The sequence below is a fragment of the Pongo abelii genome, chromosome 13 (genome assembly GCF_028885655.2).
Source record: "Pongo abelii isolate AG06213 chromosome 13, NHGRI_mPonAbe1-v2.0_pri, whole genome shotgun sequence".
Taxonomy (NCBI): Eukaryota; Metazoa; Chordata; class Mammalia; order Primates; family Hominidae; genus Pongo; species Pongo abelii.
Window position 1 is genome coordinate 107,077,637 of NC_071998.2, and position 18,884 is coordinate 107,096,520.

At 34.4% G+C, this 18,884-nt stretch overlaps 1 long non-coding RNA gene across 1 annotated transcript in view; it reads right to left on the reverse strand.

The window, feature by feature from the left end:
• Window positions 1-2,826: 2,826 nt before the first annotated feature.
• Window positions 2,827-18,884, reverse strand: part of LOC112134939 (uncharacterized) — a 34,151-nt gene continuing 18,093 nt past the window's right edge. Inside the window, exon 3 of the long non-coding RNA XR_002916276.2 lies at window positions 2,827-3,145. This is a non-coding gene — a long non-coding RNA (uncharacterized LOC112134939). The remainder of the gene's footprint in view (window positions 3,146-18,884) is intronic.

The following is an 18,884-nucleotide window of genomic DNA, read 5'->3' on the forward strand; positions in this document are numbered from 1 at the left end:
ATCTCCACAGCAAGTAAAACCACCAATGTTGAGGAGGGGAATAAAATTAAATCATTACAAGTGTGGGTATTTTTTAAAGTGATACATTCTAATCGTACCTGTTTATGGAGTGCTTGTGATACATTCACACAATGTGTAATCACTGAAGCAGGGTATTTAGGATATCCATCACCTCTACCATTTATTATTCATTTGTTCTGGGAACATTTTAAATCTTCTTTTCTACCCATTTGAAATATATAATACATTGTTGTTAACTATAGTCACTCAACTGTGCTATCAAACCCTGGAATGTATTTCTTCTATCTACCTGTATGTCTGTACCCACTGACCAACATCTCTTCATCTTACTCTACTCTTCCCAGTCTCTGGTAACTATTATTCTACTATCTACCTCCACGAGATCAATTTCTTTGGCTCCCACATGTGAGTAAGAAGATGCCATATTTGTCTTTCTCTGCTTGGCTTATTTCACTTAACATAATGTCCTCCCGTTTCATCCATGTCGCTGCAAATGATGTGATTTCATTCTTTTTATGGCTGAGCCATATTTCATTGTGTGTATTTAACACATTTTCTTTATTCATTCATCTGTTGATGGACACTTGGGTTGTTTCCTTATCTTTGCTACTGTGAATGGTGCTGCAGTGAAAATGGGAGTACAGATATCACTTCGATATACTGGTTTTCTTTACTTTGTATAAATACCCAGTAGTGCGATTGCTGGGTCATATAGTAGTTCTATTTTTAATTTTTTGAGGAACCTCCATATAGTTTTTTATAATGGCTGTACTAATTTACATTTCCATCTATAATGTATAAGAGTCCCCCTTTCTCTGCATCCATGCTAGCATTTTATTTTGTCTTTTTTTAATAACAGCCATTCTAACTGGGGTGAGATGGTAACTCATTGTGGTTTTGATTGCATTTCTCTGATAATCAGTGATGTTGCACATTTTTTATGTACTTGTTGGCTATTTGTGTGTCTTCTTTTGGTTTAGTTTTAGCAAAATCCTTCCTTTGTGTAACTGAGCTCTGGATTTAGTCTCCCAAGGCACAAGGAAATTTAACTGACAGTTCTCATGCTGTCCTGCCATCCTCACATCAGCTCTGAGTGTTCCAGTATTCTAGCTTAGAGCTCTTTTTGTTCTTTCACTAGTTTCTCATATAACATTGTTTCTAGGCCCCTTTCCATCTGCTCCAGTTGTCCAATGTCCTTTTTGAACAGTGGTGGCCAGAACTGCAAAATCCCCATGTAATTCCCCCATGCAATTTATTTGTGTCCATCTCTGTGCTAAGCAAAAACAATAAGGAGATGTAGAAGACATGGCCTGTGTTTTTGAGGAGCTCTTCTACAAAACAAAGCTATCAAGTGGCAGGTAAACACAGAAACAGAAACAAAACGGAAAAGTTTTAAGGTGTTTTTCCACGGATGGGACAGAAATTAGCACAGATAGCAGACAAAAGGATCTTAGTACTCATTTGTGTTGTCAAGTTTCTGGGTGTTCTCATTTTATTCCTAATACAGTATGCCATTAAAATGCATGTCTACATTTATTGGCAATGAATGTTACCCACATGAATATTAAAGGGAAATAAATTCCCAGTGGAGAGCAAGGCTGGTTATATTCTTTCTTTTGTTTCCCCCCTTTCTTTTTTTAATTCAGGGATAGCCCAGTGCTCAGAGTAGACATTTTGTTTCGTTAATCCCTTTCTTTTTGAATATTGACACAGCTGAGACTCAGCGAGAGAATGGTGTTTGCACCCAACCCAGAATGGACCAAAGTGCTAGATTTCCTTTGCAAAGAAACTCATCTTTGCAGTAAATGTTTGTCTCTTTTTTTGTTGCTGATTGCACTTGTGAGATCATCAGGCTTTGGGTGTGAATGCAGCTTAATGGCCTCAACCTTTGTGTCTTTGCTGACTGAGCACTGCTCTTGGCTGTTCAAGGCATAGGTGGAGGGAGGAATAATTCCCCAGCTAATTCAGAGATCCCTTTGTTTTTCCTGTAATTAGTGTAGAACCCACATCTTGGCCACACATTTGTAGACCATGCTACTGGTTACAGAGCAAAGTCATATCCATCATTTTACTTCCTCTTCATCATTGCCCTGTGAGGCAGGTGAGAATACCACCATTTATACCCAAAGAGACTGAAACTTTCAGATTGCAAGAGATAGGTCATATACCATGCAGGAAAAACCAGGCAAAGGGGCAGAGGCTGAATTTGATCTCAGGGCTTTTGACTTCAAAGCCCTTGGTAAATTTTTACACTTTATGGCTGCCTCCAAAACATTCACCTTTGTGTATAGTGTGTAACCATCTGCAAAGCCCCTGACACATAATTCTAGTTCAGTTATGCCTCACAACAGCCATATGGGTTGATGTGCCTATTTTACAACCAAGGTGCATTAGCTTTCCTTGAATTTCTTCACTTTATGTTTGGGAGAAATAGGACAATTACGTAAAGTTGAAGAATGGAATTTTGTGTGTGTGTGCATATATGTATGTATGTGTGTTTAATCAGCACAAATCTCCTTCCTGTGTTCTAGAAAACATAGTGGGGCAAAATTAGAAGCAACTCAATTTCCTCTGCTTCTCTTCAGTCCAGGACAGTGAAAATTTTCATTCACAAAAAATGTACCCCAAACCATATAAGATACAAAATGTTTAAACAAAATTTACATTATTTTCAATATAATCCTCTCCCATGAGTAAAAACTGGAATTATGTGGATTTTAAAGATGCTAAATATGTTAATCAAAGTTTGATTCTCTCAGTTAACAATAACTTATGCTTGCTGGTAATTTACAATTGACCAAAAGATTTTGAATATAATGTATTTAATTCTTCCAGGAATCACACAAGGTAGATATTATCATTTCCACTTTACAGATGCAGAAAGAAAGGCGTAGAGATGATCACAAATTTCCCAACCACTGAGTGACAGAGCTCAGTCATGCAGAACTCAGGTTTGCATGACTCAAATTAGGCACAAGTTCTTGGAATTTTCCATAGAGGACAACTGCATCTTTTGCCCCTTAACAACTAGAAACGACTCAACGACTTCTTCTGTGAGCAAATGTCGAGGTCTTAACTGCTTTAGTTCAAGGAAGTTCCTTTTTTCTTTTCAAAAATCAGGTTGCTAGAGATGGTACACAAAATAAGAGAAAGAAGGCCTGATTCATTCTGTCAGCTCAACTTGTAGTCACTTGACGTGTGAAAATTACAGATAACAGCTTCTCCATCTGTGATTTTGACACACTACATCATAAATGTGCCTCTCACATCTTTGCTGAAACAGCAGGAACAATGAGTGTCCAATTGCTGCACTGGTAAGCAGTCAGGACCAAAATTATTAGAGGTATCAGTGTAAGTAATATTCATCCCACCCAGTACAAACCAGTTTTCAGATTTGGCAGTGAACTTCTGACAGCCTGGACTTGGGTTGCACCAGACCCTGGAGTTAGAGTGGACTCTTTGAGGAATAACATAAAAATCATCAAAGCATTTCATCCTACAGTTTGATAAGTTCAATAACATTATGTAATTAGAAGAGACCTTAGTCACCTTCTAATTCCTTCATTCTATGTCTCAGATAAAATTACAGAGGCCCAGGGAGGGAAATGATCTTCCTAATATCCCACAACAGGCCAATTGTGAAGCTGGACATTTGGCTCCTATAGAGACCTTTTTTCTTCCATTACACAGTAGAGATTCACTGAACTCCCATCCTATATCTGGTCCTTGAGACACTAAAGAAATAACAAAACAAACACATGAACCTGCCCTTCAGGCTGATTAGAAAAACCGATCAGTTAATAGAATAATGATGCATGTAACAATGACTACAATAATTTAAAATAATAACACCAGTCAACATATATTGAATGGAATCTATTATTCTTATAGTGACCCCAAGAGGTAGATGTGTCATTATCTTAAAGAGGTAAAAGGAAATAGGATTGTGGAGGTTAAGTATCAAACCAAAGTTATGGTCATCAAGTAATGGAGCTGGGACTATGTGTACAACTGGTGCTTTTGGTAATCAGAGAAGGGGAAACACCCGTAGCATCCTAGGAAGAAGGAAAAAGTGATGCTTGCACTGGGTTTTCAAGGAAAAATAGAAATTAGGCAGGTAAAGAAGGAAAAAGAATGGTAGAGACTGAGGAAGAGCATATACAAACTTAGAAACGCTTGTGCCACATCAAGCAACTGGAGGAAATTTATTTTTATTGGAATATTGGATTTGTGTGGGAGAACAATGATGGCTGAGGATTGGTTGGCAAATTTGGGAATCTCAGATTATGAAGGGTCTTGGTAAACACTTCTAAAGAGCTTAAATTTTATTTTAATGCAATTTATTAAGGGCAGTGGGGTGTTTTAAGCAAATGAGACAGCATGACCAGATTTCCATCTTAGATTGATATTTTTAATTAACAAGTAGAGGTAGGGTGGTCTGAAGAGCTTAGGAAAGTGTCAGGTAACCCACTGCAGAAGAATGTACATCAACAAAGATGTACTGATGAGTACACTCCATGGATAGGAATTAAGAGTCAAACCATAACTGTGTATACCTGGCATAATGCGTCTGCATGCATTCGCATTCATTTCATGTATACATATACATATTGTATGTATTATGATGTCATAATACATATGACATACAAATAGATAATATACATATAGATGTACAGGCATACAGTATAGATAGATTACAATTATTCCAGTAACACATAGTCACTCTTCTTACAACAAAAATGAAAAAGGATACTTTCTAAACAATTTAATCCAACTCACAAAGCTTTTTGTGTCTGTACCTGTTCACCAATCTGGCCTCATTCTTCACCAACCTACCCCTAGTCTACCCTCTAGGAACACTGTGCTTCATTTTTTACCCCTTCTAAGAAGCTATACTCTCTTTTATTTCTCCTCCCCTCATTATTTCCCACTCAACATTCAGATCTCAATGTAGATGTCACTTTCTCTAGGAAGCAAGTCTGCCCTAACTGTCCATATTAACTTAGGGGGCCCTGCTATATGACTTCAAAGTACACTCTGCATTTATCCATTATAGCGCCTATTGTACTCTATGATAAAGCCTGTTCTTAGCATTGTCCATGTCCTTATTTTTAGCTCCATGATTATAGCTCTCTTTTGTCTTCTTTACTTCTTAATTCTTATTGCCTATGCCTAAACAGAGGGTAAGAAAGGAGGTTTATATGGCCAATAGTAGGCAATCAGTAAATATTTGTTTATATTTACTTTAAATAAAGAAGCAAACTAATGAATAAGTAAATAAGGAAATGAATGGAGTACAGATACACCAGCCAATAAAACTAAAGTATTAGAGTCCTCACAGACTCCATTACCTCTCACTATTTGCTGGTATTTGAAGGAATTCTGAAATTTCTACCTTCTTCCCTATGCTAACCTGCCACTGGGTTTCTAAGGATCCATTCTATGGCAAAAAACTCTCACTCGAAAATTTTTAGGAAGTGCTTGAAAGAGATGAACCTGCCTTTAGTCACCTGGAAATACTGGGTTGAGCTTTACACACTGAGCTATGACAGGCACAGGCTAGAGGAGGCTTTTAAAAGTTTATTTATTTATTTTTTTACTTTATTAGCACTTTTCTTGGTTTTAATAGGCTTCATTCTATCACTTTCAAAGAGTAGAATCATTGCTACTGCATCAGTCACGCAGTGGAGATCTTCACAAGTGATGACCAGATAGCAATTATTATTTGAATACTTGATATTTTGGCAATTTTCAAAAGTTAAAATGCCTCCATGGTGTCTAACCAATTTTTTAAGTTATTCTATTGTATTACATTATATTCTATTCTATCCTAGACTCCCTGATTCTATTCTACCCTATTCTCTTCTAGTTTATCCATTTCCAATCTATTCTATTCTTTTTCATTTACATTTTCCATGCAATGACTCACACTAGGTATTAGCAAAAGTTGTGGTGGTAGCAAAAAATTAATAATCCTTGACCTCAGTACTTCAGTAAAAGTATTAATTTATAAAAATATTTCAAATATATGTTGATAAGTGCTCTATTCAACCTTGTGCAAAGTTCAGATATACACAGAAGAATACATTTATTTTTATAACATCAAAGTTATTTTTTTGGAGAAGATATAAAAGAAACATTGTTTATAAGTGTGAGTAGGAGTTTGTTAAAAAAAGACTACAGAAGGTCATATTCTAGTCAGTGAGAACAGAATATTGAAAGTGATAGACAGATGAAACACTGTGATATCCTCAAAAATCTATAACTAATGACATTTTGCTAGTTTACAAAGTGCAAGGTGCTTCTTCCTTCAGAAAGATTTGGCAGCCATCTCCAGCTTCTTCCAAATTCATCAGTCAACCACATTCAAAATAATAATAGTATAATACCATATACAATGGCATGTACTTAGGTGACTTAATGAATTCAAATTCAAAGTGAAAGTGATGTCTTAGTACTTCAAATTTCCATACATTTGGATCTTATGTTTTTAATTTTAATCTAAATCCCTTAAGTACAGTGGCTGCATCTTTAGTCATCTTCATAGCCATCAGATCAATATACACACTGATCTCAAATTGTGTGTAGGATTTTTTTTTGCTATATAAAAATCTACATGTATAAGATAACAGAGGATACTGCTGTAATAGAGAGTATGTTTAGCAACATAGACCATATAATTAATTTATTTATTCAACCAGTAACAATCACTTAGTATGATCTAGCACATTTTAATCTAAAACACATGTGCCAGACCACAATGACACATTGATATATGTTTGCAGAGGAATGGCTAAATGGTTGACAATGAACTTAGGAAACATTCCTGGGTTCTCTACTAATCCAAAGACAATACTATTAAGCAGATGGAGTATCTAACTACAAAAAAAAAAAACAAACAAACCGAGGACACTCATCTTAACTAGGTCTCCTGCCATTAAAAAACTGAAACATCACTTGTATAGTAAACAACTGTTTTCAGATATTGAGCAACAGGTAAAGCATAATGACGATCACTAAGAAATGGGAAACAAATGTAGTGAATCCTCAAATCAACAGGCTTACAACCAGGGAATACATTTTGGCCCACAGGGCAGGAAGTATTCCAATATGGAGCTGAAGGAATAGAACTTATAGTTCCAAACTGCTGGTCCAAGCTCTAGAGAAAGAGTTGTATGGAAATGTGGAAATCTCCATAACAGAAATGTGGATCTCCCTTTGAGTATTTGGCTGAATACTTAGTTGAACCTACTATATAGCCTGCAAGTCTTGGCAAGAAATAAAATAAAGCAATAAGAAGACAACTACTAGGGGGATATTAGCTAAACATCTGTGAGCTATGAGATTCTTAAGTTTGTACAAAGCAAGCCAGAATGGAGAGATATTATCCATCTCAGATGAAATTCTAAACAGCTTTCACCTTAGGAATAGGACTAATCAATTCACAGAGTATAGGCTAATCTACATGAACCTAAAAACACTTACAAAGAAGCCTCAGATGAAGAAATAGACTTACATAAAAGTCTCAGAAGAAATTAACTTCCTGGCAAAACAAACGTCAACTATTTAAGTAAAGGCAATAAAATCCAGACATTCAGTAATGAAGTATCCACACGTTCATGTACATAATTCAAAATTACTAGACGGAAAGAAGCAGAAAATTTTGACTGACAATCAGTAGAAAGATTAGTCAACAAAAAATGCCGACAAATAATACAACTAATGGAATTACCACACAAAGACTTTAAATCAATTACTATAAATATATACAAGGACTTAAAGGAAAATGTGAACATAACTAGAAAACAGATAGGGATCTCAATGTAGAAGTAAAAATTACGTTAAAAAAACAAAATAAATTATGGAGTAATAAATCCAATATCTGAAATAAAGGCTATTAACTGAATGTATTTAACAGCAGACTGGATGCTGCAGAAAACATGATAAGCAGCCTTGAATGCATAGTCATAGAAGTTATATCGATAATCATTCTAATTAAAAAGCAGAGATTAAAATGACTTTAAATTATGAATATATCTTCAATGATCTGAGGGATAATAGCAAGCAGTCTAATATATGTGTAATTGGAGTTTTAGAAAGAGGGAAGAAAGAGATCAAGAAGAGAATATATTTCTTTAAATACTGGCTAAAAATTCCCCAGTTTAATAAAAAAATGAATAAACCCATGTATTCAAGAATCTCAATAAAACTAAGAAAGACTAACACAAAGAAAACTACATTTAAGCACATCGTGTTCACACTGATGAAAACTCAAGACAAAGAGAAAATCTTAAAAGCAGTCATCAGGAATAGTGATAACAATTACCAGTAACTTTTCATTAGAAACAGGCCAAACAGTATCTGGAAGATAAAAGAACAACATCTTCAAAGTTCTAAAGTAACATGGAATTCTGCATCCAACAATAAAATATTTTAAATAAAAAATATTCCTTATGAATGAAAAAGACAGTCAAACACTAAAACAATTTGTCACCAGCAAACATGTTAAAATAATATATAAGAAGGAAGTTAAAGGAAGTTTTTCAGGCTAAAGGAAAGTGATGCTAGGTGGGAAACAATCTATACAAATGAACCACACTAGAAATGAAACTTTAAAATATGTGTTTTCTCATTCCATAATTCCTGTAAAGATAATTGGCTGTTCAGTGCAAAAAGCAATAACAATCTGTGGTTGGATTTATAACATATGAAGAATTAAAAAGTATGTAAACCAATTATTGCAGGCAATGTGTTTTAAGTTAAAAGACACATACAGGCTACAAGTATAAGAATAAAAAATATTTATAAAGCAGTCATTGATTATAAGAAAACTGGAATGCTAGGAGTGCTAGGTTAATATCAGTCAAAATAAACATCATAAAAATGAATATTTCCAGAGAAAAATAGAGACATTTCTTAATAATAAAGATGGTAAAGTCAATTCACTGGGAAGACTGAATAATCCTAAATGTGCATGAACATAATAAGAGTTTCAAAATGAATAAGAACTAATAGAAATAAATGGAGAAATATACATATTTGTTGAAAATTTTAACATTCTGCTTTTAATAATTAATATAATGCATAGAAAATCAGTGAGAATGTAGATGAGACAACTCTCATATGAACTTGTTCTAATTGGAATTTATGGAACACTCCACTCGGCGGGAAACACATTATTTTCATGTATACATGGACTGTTCACCAAAATAAACTGTTTACTGGGCAATAATAAAAGGGTCAATACATTTATTGGGGAAAAATAAAAGCAAAGTATTGAGATCTGATTTCATTTTATTACATAAATTGATTATAGCTGCATTGTCATTAAAGTATCCAAATTAATATTATTACGGTTCACGTTTGTTGTTCTATTAACTCTGTGTGACTTGGCAAGTTTTTTTTTGCATCCCTGAACCTCAGTTTTCTCAAGCATCAATGTTTGGTTTTAACTGGACAATGTTTCCTTAAATTAATTTCTACTATCATTTATGAAAAGAGCACCCATCACAATGTTTTGTATATAGAAGAGCACTTCAACAAATATTTGTAAAAAATGTTGAATAAATTAATAAAAGAGAGACTTTGACAGTACTCTGCTGGATTTCATCCTTTACATTTCTATCTTTAAAATATGCCTTCTTTCCAAAGTGCAATATACTAAGTCCAATAGGATAAGGAATTGGAATTTCTTATCCTTACTTAAATACTTGCCCTTTCCTAATGTATTCTAGATATGGAAATAGAGTACAATTTTCAGTCATCTGTTTATTAAAGTAATAGTGTGATATCATTAGGTAAATGACAGTATTTATTTGCTGGAGTAGTACATAAAAACATGCTGGCTTTTCTGTTATACAAAATGTTATTAATGTCTGTGAAATATAAAATGGCAATAATGGAATTAATGCAAAAAATTCAGATTATTACTATCTTTGGCCCCTATCTATGTATAATATCTTGCAAAGTCCATTTTGCTGTTGAAAGTGTGAATTCTGGGCTGGGTATGGTGGCTCATGCCCATAATCCCAGCACTTTGGGAGTCCAAGGTGGGAGGTCACCTGAGGTCAGGAGTTTGAGCCCAGCCTGGCCAACATGGTGAAACCCCGTCTCTACTAAAAATACAAAAATTAGCCTGGCATAGTGGCTGGCGCCTGTAATCCCAGCTACTTGGGAGGCTGAGACAGGAGAATCGCTTAAATTCAGGAGACAGAGGTTGCAGTGAGCCGAGATCATGCAATTGCACTCCAGCCTGGGCAACAAAAGTAGAAAAAAAAAAAAAAGAAGAAAGAGAGAGAAACAGAAAGAGGGAAAGAGAGAAAGGGAGAAAGGGAGAAAAAAGAAAATATGAATTCCACAGGATTGCTATTTAAAGCGTAAATAACAGTGCATCAATTGTTTAAAGAATGAAAGAAAGTATGCTATGATTTTGTAACTATTTTTGACCTAATTTTAGGATTATGAATATTTAATTCAATATTCTTCGAAGTGTACTTTGTAAATCATAGTCACACAGGCTATCAGTGTTATGAAGAGAGTAGAGAAGGAATGAATCCCAGTCTCAAATAAGTTTTGAAAATATTGACCTAAGTAAATTCACTGACTTAATAGATCTTTTAATATATTAATGTATATTATAAATCTCTAAAATGTGAAAGGGAGATCATTGTATAAAGGGATCCCAAAACTTTTCACTGTGTGTATTAGAGTCCTGTGACTGTAGTAACAAAGTAACACAAACTTGGTAGTTTAAAACAACAGAATTGTATTCTTTTATAGTTCTAATGGCTGGAAGTCCAAAGCTAACATATCAGAAGAGCCACAGTTTTAAAAGAATAGCCTCAAAAAAAGTCTTCTGCTAATCAATAAGTGTGCTTTAAAAAATGCTAAGCATTCAGTAAACCATTTCAAAAAATATACAATGAATAAAATGTATCTTTTCTTTCACTAATTTAGCACATTTAGTAATTGGGCAAATATTTTTAAGAATGTCATATTTTTCAAGAACTGAGATATAAAAGTTGATAAGTAAGACATGGTCCTTGCCTTTATGAAGCCTAGATATGCTTAGGAAAATAGATGTAAACATAAAAAGTCATCTTCAGAGTAATAAGATAGTCTATTAGAAATACAAAGCAAGAAAACGAAATATTTAAAAAATCATGGAGATAACAGGTTAGCAAAATAAAACAGCTAAAATAAAGTTCTTATGGCAAATAAATGAAAGCATGGAATCAATGAAGAGTTAAAGAATCAAGTGGAAATTCAGACTAATTAATGTATGTGGAAGATATTGGAAAGAAACATATTGATTAATGTTCTTTTAACTTAAGGAATGTAAAGGAGTAAAACAGAGTTGCCAATTTTTATATAATAGGAATATTGGAAAGAAGTTAGTGGAGGATGAATAAAAAGCATACTTGAAGAAATAACAATTGAGACTGTCCTAAAATAAAAAGAAGCAAAATTGCAGATAGGAAGTTCCCAGAGTGCTAAATCATGTGAATAAAGAAATCAAAACAAACAAGAAACAAAGAAGTAAACAAAAAAAGACTGTACAGTAAAATTAAAAACTTCAGTAAAGGAGAAAATTTTACCCAATTCTAGAGAAAAAAAGACCTGATCTATAGAGGAAGAGGAAATCAGGTAGAAACCAACATTGTGTATGAAGCACTAGATGCAAGAGGATAGTAGAGAAATATTTCCAAAGTGCTAAAAAAAAAAAAAAGTATGTGTATATCAACTCTAAATGAAAAAGCCAAGTAATCATAGTCTTAGGCTTAAAAAGTCCCATAAGTTTTAGTACAAAAATACCATTTTTGCTGACATTTTTATAAAAAATATTACAAGTAGACTATTAAATTCAGGAGAATTATAGAAGATCTTGCTAACAAAGTTAACTAATTACCTTAAGAAAAGTTACTGTCTTAATCAATGTTCTCTCACACAATAAAAAAAAAGTGAGAAAAGAGAAATGTATAGGAATTCGAATTAAAACTCAGTGTGATACTATGAGAGGGTGAAGGAGAAGAGGACAAGTAAGAAGAGAATGAGCTAAAGTGTTTTTGTTGATCATGGAAGACATACACATTAAAAGTCTTAAAAATTGATGAGAAAATGATAAAACAATATAAAATTCTTAATGAATTTTCTCTTATCATCAGAAATAATTCAATATAATTTTTCTAAACTGCACAATAAAATTTACTCCATTAATTGGAGGCAGGAAGGAAAATGAAAAGGGAAATAACCATGGCAAATACAACTATGAAATAAAGTTACAGAAATAAGTACAAATATAATCATGATACATTAAATGTTCATGGTTTAGATTTACTGTTCAAGACTCAGATTCTTAAATTGTACTTTTTAATGCCAAAATCCACTAATTTGTTATCTTTAAGAGAAAAATTAAAAACACAGGATACGATTTACACAAAAAAATAGAAACATATATATGAGGAAGATATGTACCACAGATGTCTGAGATAGCAATTTTTATAACATATTAATATAATTTTAAGTAAAGTGAGAAAAATAGTAAAATAACAACATATGTAATAGAACAATAGATCAAAAAAGAAACAATATTCATAAACATATATGCACCTAAGGAAATAGACACAGAATTAATAAAACAACACTATAAGAATATCAGAGAGAAATAAATGTGGCAATAACTTACAGGGTGAGATTTTTACATGTTCCTCTAACAGATCAAGTAGAGTTTCAAAATAAGCAAAAGTATTTTTAAAAATTACAAAAATATGATTAGTAGGTACTATCTAATAGATACATACAGACCCAACAAAGAATATACATTTTTTAAGGACATATAAAACAGTGACAAATATTAACATGTAAGAGATTGCATAGTGCTATTAGATAATAAAAAGTAGGGAAAGGGAATATAAAGTGTGGGAGTTGAAATTTCAAAAAGAGAATAAAAAGTTTGGGGTTGCAATTTTTTAAAGGGCTACAGTGAAGTCTTCATTTATAAATTGACATTTGAATAAAGACTTGAAGGAGAGGGAGTGATCCATGTGAATGTCTGCGGGAAGAATATTGCAGGCAGAGATAACATATACTCTTTTATATTTAGCTCATACTTAACAATTGTGCCTCATTGTATATGGGGTGAGTGAGTTGATATGGTTAGGCTTTGTGTCCTGACCCATATCTCATCTTGAATTGGAATCCCCATGATACCCACAGGTCAAGGGAGAGACAAAGTGAAGGTAATTGAATGGGGGGCAGTTTCCTTCATGCTCTTCTCATGATAATGAGTTCTCACACGATCTGATGGTTTTATAAGGAGCTCTTTCCACTTCCCTCCACAGCTCTCTTTCCTGCCACCTGTGAGGAAGTCGTCTTGCTTCCCCTTCGCTTTCCACCACGATTACAAGTTTCCTGAGACCTCCCCAGCCATGTTGAACTGTGAGTCAGTTAAACCTCTTTCCTTTATAAATTACCTAGTCTCAGGCAGTTCTTTATAGCGGTATGAAAATGGACTAATACAGGAGTGAAAATGGGAACCCACTCCCTGCCCTACAGGTGGGAGCCTGAACTGGTGTGGCCAATTTCAAGGGCAAATCTTGGTAATACTAAGTGAAATTGCATGTGTATATGGCCATGGATGTAGGAATCCTACTCTTGGGTATCTACTCCAGAGAAAGCCATGCACAAGTCTATCAAGAGACATGCATGACATATTTATTCATAAGATGTGTGTGGCAGTAAGAAAGTAGATTAATCTAAATGTCTATTACCTAAAGGTTGGGTAAATTATAAAGAAGAGAGTGATCAATACAAAGCGGAATTATAGTCAGAAGACAAAAACTAGATGCACTTGGAGGAATAAGGTTAAATGTTAAAAACACAGTATTTATTGAATAAATTAAGAAATAAAATAACAAATGTATAATTTTATTTGTGAAAATAAAAAATGTATATTTACATAAAACAACAAAATTTGTGTTAAGCTTGACTGTATATCTAAGAAACATCAAATATGCTAGTCTGGATGTTTTGAGGAACAAAGGGGAAAAGTGGAGGGAGAGAAAATGAATAGAAGATAAAATACAAAGTAAAATAAAACAAGTATGAGGCCTTGAAAGAATCAGGATAATTACCATGAAATAGAGTAAGATTGACTCAATTATATGCTTCATCTAAGGTTGAAAACAAAAACAATACAAACAACAAAACAGTTGAATATAAAATTATGCAGGTAGTATATAAAGATGAAAAATAAAAAGTTCACACTAAAAACTAGAAAGAGACATATAGATCATATTTGTGTGTGTGTGTGAGAGAGTGTGTGTGTGTGAGTGTGTACATGCACACTCACACATACATTTCCAGTTGGTGGTATATAGGTGTTTTATACTGTTTTTAGAACTTTATTTATTTTGTATATTACCACATTGAAGCTCTTTTCTTACAATCAGAGACAAGGAAAAAAGAAAAGAAAAAGTGCCTAAAGGCATCTATATTTCATTTTGACATTTTCCTTTTTAATGTCATAACATATAAAAATGTAAAGTGAATTAAAAAGATATCAAGCAAAGAAAAAGGCTGATGAAATTATTAAACCAAATAGTCAAGAAAAGGCAAAGGCCTAACTTGTTTACATGCATACCTCCTGATTATAAGACCAATACACAGGCAAGCTTGACTGCCTCTCAAAGCTAGTTTTTGCTGCATTATTAACTGTTTCTCTAGTACATATCAAATTCAACATTTTACCCAAGCTCATTAGTTGAAAGACTAAATATGGAGCCTTTGGTTCTCCCCTAAAAGGGCCTCATTACTATGACTAAAGTTTAAAAAGAGTATCATTACTAAGCCTGCAAAAATGGTCATGCCAATAATGAGATGGAAAAATCCAGACATGTGGTGCTTTCTAAAGAAATAATAATTTTTTAAAAGGGTAATTCCCTGATGTCAAGGCTTGACCATTTTTAACCTCTACAAGCTATTTAAAAGATCAGACTTTTGATCCTAAATCAAGAAATCCAGTTTAGACCCTTGCAATTTTGCTGCCTTGGGTCACTAAAACATAGGCTGTAGCTATCCTGGAATTCGGAGAAATTCACAAGTATAGAGCACTTGGTCCTAAGAGATGTTGGCAGACCTTTGTAAAATAAGGATGAAAGCAACTTCATCCCAATAGCTCTTATGGTATCCTTTGGTAGAGACAAAGTCTACCAGGACTGTTCTGGGCTGAAAACTCTAAAAATTATTTCAAACTGATGGTATTTCCTTTTTCTTAATAATACACGTATCACATTTTTTCTCATCTTTCTGTAACAATTTATCTTCTCCTCCTTCCCCTCCTTCCTCTCCTCCTCCTCTTTTTTCACCTTTTTCTTCTTCCTTCTCTTCATCTCCCTCATCCTTCTCCTCCTTTTCCTGCTCTTCCTCCCTTTTCTTCATCTTCTTTTTATGTCTTCTTACTTGTTTTTATTACTTTCTTCTTCATCAGAAAACTAGCTTCTAACTGACTCAAATACGTTTCAGGAAGTAGTGCTGGTTTTCAACAAAAGAGTTATTATAATGTCACCATTTTCATTATTTTAACAGACATATATTGAATATCAACTATGGCCAATAACTAGGCATACCATTTTCATAGACATAGCTACATCCGCAGAGGCATTCTGTCCCCAACATCCTAATTTTCTAAATGGAAAAACCAATGTGCATTGTGTATTTCACATAGGGTAGATTCTATGTTAAATTATTTACTTAAATCATTTTATAAAATATTAAGAACACCCTACATATTATATCTAGTTAGACCATGATACAGATGAAAGAACTGCACTTCAAGAATATGCTACGTTTCACAGTTCATAGAGTTAGAAAAAGATATATGTATATCAACTGAATCCAGATTTGTCTCATGCCAAAACAAGTACTCTTTCTACTAGTAATTGCATTGCCCCGAAGAGATTGAAGGGAGATAAATAAAGTGACAGAACTAGGTTTAAGACCAACTTATATCAAGTATAATTGACTTTCTACTTTAGTGCATTGATACTGCTCTATAATCTTATTTCAGCTTAACATGGAATTATATATTATTTTTGACATCCAGACTTTGAAATTGGTTCTATTTGTTTCTTCAGCTGGGCAATGTAGGAAGGCAGGTTATAGTAGATAAATACCTTCCAAGAATATACACTTTGTAAAAAAAATATTGTCAACATTAATATGAACTCATTATAAAATGATGGCTGGCAATTTTTGTCCCAGTGGCATATGGAGGACAATTCAGTTCAATTCAAGAAACATTTATTGGTTGGGTGCAGTGGTTCACACCTGTAATTCAAGCAGTTTGAGAAGCCAAGGCAGAAGGATTGCTTGAGCCCAGGATTTCAAGATCAGCGTGGGTAACTTGCCCAGGCCCTGTGAGCTGCGTTCATGTCACTGCACTCCAGCCTGAGTGACAGAGAGAGACCCTGTCTTAAAAAAGATTATGGAGCATCTGTTATGTGAAAGGCACCATGAGTCTTTCAGGATACAAAAATAAATAAATAAATAAAACTATCTCTGATCTCAAAAAAAAATACACTAAAACAGAGAATCACAATTAAATGTACCCATGCCAAGTTAAAGTTAAGCCCCGGGAGCTTTGCCAGCATAGCAGAGGGGAGCCTAAATATGCAAGGTGAGAATGAAGAGATGGCAAGGGTGATTCTCTGGAGAAGACAGTTGATGTTGAAACGTCAATAACAAGAAAAAGTCAACTGGATGGAGAAGAGAACAGAAAGCTCTCAGAGGAAGTACTGTGAGCAGAGGCCTAGGGGTGAGAAACACATGGAGAATTTAGAGGATGGTGATTAGATTGGTTCATCTTGAGCTTAGAGGTCTTGTCGAAGACTAGTGTGAAATGGTAAGTGGAGGTTTTTCCTGTAAGGCCCTTTAAGTGAGACTGAGGGACCCAGGATGAATTCTCTGGACTGAGGATGGGGTCATTGTGAATTGGGATTGCTATTGGGAGCCATGGATCAGCAGTGTTCTCCTTTCTGTATTGTACATAAGAGAAATCTGCATCCCAAAGAGAGAAAGTGACTTTCTCCAAGTCTCACATCTAGTCAATTGGCAGAGTCATTTATTCAGCCATTCAATAAATATAATAGTTATTAAGTGCTGATGATGATAAGGATACTGCAAGACCCACAGTGTTCTACCTTCTAGATTTAGCTACCACTGAGCGTTTAAAAATAACTACCACGTATTGAGCTTTTACATTGTCCCAGAAATAGTAATGAGCTGTTTAAGTAAATTATCTTAATTTTAATAGAATTATCTTAATACATAATAGAATTCTTTAATAGAATTATCCTAATTTTAATATGAAAATTATCTCACATTCCCTACTTTCCACTAGATTCTAAACTTGTAAGAATGGGCAACCTGTCTTATCTCGTTTCATTGATGTATTTTCAGAGCCTAGAACTGTTCCTGGCATGTAGTAAGAGCTCAATAAATATTTCCATTAAAAAGGCCTCTATTAATTGGCCACTTTCGTTAAACCCATTTTTTCATTAAGATTAAATAATCCTTCTGACTCTCAGGCCAGGGTTCTTGGCTCTGAGCAAATCTTTCCTCTCCTCAGTACCCATCCCATCTCTCTTCACTCTCTGGGAAGCCAGATAAACAACTGCAAATATAATCTCATTTTCAAAGAGCTTTATCTTTCCTCCCAAGGCCCTGACATAATCCCCCAGATGTGCAGGAAGGCAAATGTGTTTCCCAGAAGCCTCTTCTAAGCAGGAGGCAATAGTCCCATGGTATGGCTTGCAGGTGGTACCCATTCTAACATCAGGGAGACAGAACTTGGGGGGAAGGTTTCAGCTTGGGACAGGATGGGAGAGCCCTTTGGGGGAAGATTCCCAGGGAACTGTGGAAAAAAACATACAGATGAATCTGAGGATGGCTACAAGGACCCACCTCCAGAGGCTGCGGGCATGATGTAGAGACAGAGATGTCATCAACCCTTCCAGAGTGAATGCTGTGTGACTGTAACTTTGTGCACATGCTACTCTTTAAGCCCTCTGTAAGATTCATCTGTGACACATGGCTGCTTACAGAATTCCAACCCACAATTGGTACCACTTGATCTCCCCAACTCCACCCCTCACTGTGTCCCACATACGCCCAGCCCACCCTGACAATCCTCTCTACCAATCCTTTGACTTTTCTTTGAATAATATGTTTAAAATACTAAAAATGCATTTGGAATCTATGTAATTATATGATCTCAAAGTTGGAAAGAAGCTAAAAGGTTGCTGAGTCCAATGTCCCATTTAGTGCAGAAAAAAAGCCCTTTGAAGTGGCTTAAATCCTGGATGGTTAAAATGATGTGAACAAAATCAACGTTTATTAAGGAAATGTTTAGTTTCTTCTGATACATGGAATAAGTACACCTCAGAGCCAAGAAGGAAAAAGAGGGAATCTTTGGTAAACAAAGATTGACTGAAACAGCAAAGTTTTTTTTTAATTTAACTGTGCATTAAGCTGGTCATTGAGTGAAAAATTTACAAAGCAATGCACAAGACTTCATAAGTAAATGGAATACTTTATATCAATAAAATTATAATGTTCCTTGACCTCTTTCAACACACACAAAAAAACCCACAGAAGTTCATTAAAGTGGCTAAAATATACAGGACTAAAGACAATTGGAATTTATTGAATTATCAATAGAACACATTAGATTTTTAATTTTTATCAAGCTGTTAGATGTAAAGTGGTCTGTCACTGTTGTTACGTTTGTTTCTGTTTTGGATTGTTCATTTTTACTTTTCCCTTATTACTGATGAGGTAAATCATATTTTTATATTTTTAGGCCA